At 51.1% G+C, this 3,724-nt stretch overlaps 1 protein-coding gene across 1 annotated transcript in view; it reads right to left on the minus strand.

The window, feature by feature from the left end:
• Nucleotides 1-3,724, minus strand: part of ADGRD1 (adhesion G protein-coupled receptor D1) — a 111,929-nt gene that overhangs the window by 68,459 nt on the left and 39,746 nt on the right. The gene's annotated exons all lie outside the window — the stretch shown is intronic.

Below are 3,724 nucleotides of genomic sequence, written 5' to 3' on the forward strand. Positions count from 1 at the left end.
CTGCCCAGCTCCGGCCAGCGACACACACACACACCCATCCCACTGCTTCACCTGACCAATTCTAGCCAACAGAGCGAAAATGAGCCAAAACCAGCCAGTCACCCCACAAACCCCAAGTTTTCCATCAATTTAATAAGTTACAGCTGCTGTTGTAAGTACAGTCAATAAATAAAGAAAATTAGCCACAGCAAGGGGGACAGAAGCGGGTCTGAGCTGATCAGACACAGCCCAGCTGGGGCTGCACTCCATCCTCATCCAGAGATAAAAACTCCTCTGTAATGCCCCAGGAGATGCGAGGAGATGTAACACACCCTCTTGCAAGAATATTGCCTAGATCTTAGCACCTCATTAAGATATTACACTCTCCTGACCAGATCTTTCAATGGTTTCCATTACTGCTTTTTTTTTTAATATATTTTTTCTTTCCGTTGTGGGAAAAAACCCTCTCTGGAGAACATTTACATTTTTTTCCTCCGATTTGAATCTTTTCTCCCATTCCTGTGCCTTTGCCAAACATGAGTTGTCTTTTAGTCTGCTGCATGAATGGGGATGAAATTCACACAACTATTTCGTGTCATTTTTCATTCACAGGAAGCATCAGGGTGCCAGAACTATTTGATGTGTGCATCAACCACATCCAACAAATTGAGAACCAGCCTGGAATTAGGCCTGGAGCATTAACTCCAGCTAGGGAGCTGAGCAATGTGAGACTAAGCCACGGAGTTGATTTTTCAGATGAGGGAGCGGGAGCCAGGGCAGCTGTGTGCACATCCCCAGACAGAGCGGGGGCAGAGATGTGGAGGTTGGTGCAGCCGGGGCAGGAAAGCAGCCAGGCTGCTGTCCCTGCAGTGCCCAGCCCTGTGCCCGTCCCTCCCAGCACAGAGGGGTGCAGAGCTGCAGGGCAGGGTGGGCTCCCAGCAGCACAGCAACGAGAGCTCTGGCAGGCTGGGACTGCCCTTTGCAGCACTGGGCTTTTCCTGGGATAACCACGATGGAACCTTCAAAGGAGGAGCACATTCCACCTCCCAGTCTTCAGTCAGGCTGCAATAACACCAGGCTGTGCCCAGCTGAAGCTTTGCACCAACAGCCACTGAAGGAGGAGTGGGCAGGGGGGCACAGCAGCCCCACCGTGCCACGGGGGTGCAGGGATGGGGCAAACCCCAAACTCCCCCATGGGGATGGCAGGGACGGGGCAAACCCCCAAACCCCTCCATGGGGATGGGAGCAAACCCCAGATCTCTCCACAGGGATGGGAACAAACCCCCAGACCCCTCCACAGGGAGGCTGCTGTGGGCTGGTTCATCAGCCAGGTCCCAGGTGCCACACAAAGGCACCTCCTGCCATGAAATATGAATATTCCTCCATTTCTCAGCTCCCAGCCCTGCTGCTCGGGGCTCAGTTTCTCCACGATTCCTGAAATCAGCGTGGGTCCCTCTGGAAACTGATCTAATGGTCTGAGGAATGTGCACAGCAGAGCTTTGCAAAGCCTCCAAACTCGCTTGTCTGCTAGTGAGTGCAACAGTTGTAGATGGGCAGAGAATGAGAAATTGTTTTCTCCCTTCAGTGGCAGCACTGCTGGGCTCCTCTCCTTTCCTGCACTTCAGGGAAAGGTCTCCTCATGGTAACCTGGGTTTTAAGGGAAAGGTCTCCTCATGGTAACCTGGGTTTTAAGGGAAATGTCTCCTCATGGTAACGTGGGTTTTAAGCTCCTGGTCAGGCTTCAGTGGCCAGGAGTTACATCAAGTACATGAGTGTGACATTCCTGTGAGCTCCTGGACACACCACCCTGTAAACCGCCGGTGAATTTCCTCGTCTTGCTTCTTCTTTAAGAAAAATGTACTACACCAGTAGTGGAAATGCTTTTAGATCTAACAGAACCATAATTGTACGTAAACAGAAATGGCTGAGTGCACAATTCAATTGACTGGGAAAATTCTGCAGCCCACGAGAAGAGTTACAAACCCAAAATCCAAAGCCGCCAGCAGAGTGCTGCGTGCCAGGGGCTTTGCAGGGCTCAGAGGAGCCCTGAGCCCACAGGGAGCTGCCCCTGACTCCCATGGGCACGAGGCACAGCAGCCAGGGCTGTCCAAAGCAAGGCAGCCCAGGCTTAGGAACACAAAATGTGTTCATTTTTAGGACACAGTGCCTCCCAGCATGGCAGAACTCTTCGGTGTCATCTGGGTGAGAGCTCGGGGTGTTTTATGCCACAGAGGTTGAAGATTTCTTCCTTTTGCTAAACATGCTATTTTTGGAAACATTCTTGCTAGTGCTCATGGGAATATTTCCAATGGGACAACACTTCCAATTAAGACCTCTTTATAAATAATAAGTGGCTGACAGCCCAGAAAATCAATGCATTATTTTAATAAAGAGATGATGGCTAACTGGTCACAGAGTGATACACAATCCAAATAAGTCAAGAGATTCCTTCCAACCATGACTTACAACTTAGGAACCTTTTTAGTACCCTCACAACCAAAAATGGCACGTGCTGAGCATATCTACCCTGCGCTCACATCATCCCCTGCTCACCCCGAGGGACACAAAAGGGGCTTCATTAAAAATGCCAGGTCCTTCCTTGCACAGACCAGAGGCTCCTGCACAAACTCTCGTGGTAAATAATTCAAATTCAAGGATTTCTAAAACCGAGGAAAGGGGCAAAGCAGCCTTCCCCAGAGAAGTGTCTGGATTCTCTGCAGCACAGCCAAGCACGCGGGCACCAAGGCAGTCCCTGGGTGCTTTTTCCTTTTCCTGGAGCCCCGGCCTGCCCTGCACACAGGAGGCTCTGCTGCAGTCACAGCACACAGAACGCCCAACATTCACCCGCTGGGGTCACACCACTGCGGGGCCAGCCCAGGCACTCATCACCAGCTTAAAGCACCGAGTGAGACTGCCCTGAGCATCAGCACAAAGGAGAGAATTATCATTTAAAGGCAACCTTCTGCTTTATGGCCAGCCCCTCTTTATGGTCTGCTCATGCTGCAGGGACTCAGAAACAGCAGAGCCTGAGGAGGGGACAGAGAGGGGGAAGCAGAGCTCTCCCTTGCTCTGGGACTCAGAAAGCAGCAGAGAGGACAGGGAGGGGAAAGCTCAGCCCTGCCTTGCTCTGGGACTCACACAAGGAGTCTCCCTCCTGCCTCAGAGCACTACAGAGAGAATGCCCAGAAATGAAAGAAAATAAAGCTTTGAAAAGCAGCAAAGTCCTGTCTGAAGTGTTGTTTACCAGCACAACTATCCCTGCTGCCTCTCCAAACCATGCTGTCCTCCCCTCTGGTGGTACCCAGCACACGCTGGGTTTATTTCCAGTAGGATGCACCAAGTGCACACAGCAGCTCAGGGAATTCTCCAGGCACTCCCACCAGGACTTCAGAAGCACAGTCAGGTCTCTTATTTCTTTTTTACACACTAATGCTTCATTCTTGCTTATTTCCCACCAGCAAAATATCAACCCAACCCAGCTTTTTCTGGAGATTTGTTCCTACTTCTCTTGCCACAGTTTGCCTTGCCAAAATCCCCTGGTTCCTCCCACACTCAACCCCAGCAGAGCAGGAGGAGCAGCAAAACGCAAAGGCCACACCTGATGAGGTGAGTCAGCTGTTCCAGGGGGATTTCACCTCTCGTGTCCCTGCTAGAAAAGCAGCTATTGACAATGTGCTCACTAAGACAGCTCAGTATGACTTCTGTCATCACCTTTAATCTCTTCATGTCCCACTGGAGCCACAGG

Source organism: Geospiza fortis, unplaced genomic scaffold, assembly GCF_000277835.1.
Source record: "Geospiza fortis unplaced genomic scaffold, GeoFor_1.0 scaffold145, whole genome shotgun sequence".
In the NCBI taxonomy this organism is placed as follows: Eukaryota; Metazoa; Chordata; class Aves; order Passeriformes; family Thraupidae; genus Geospiza; species Geospiza fortis.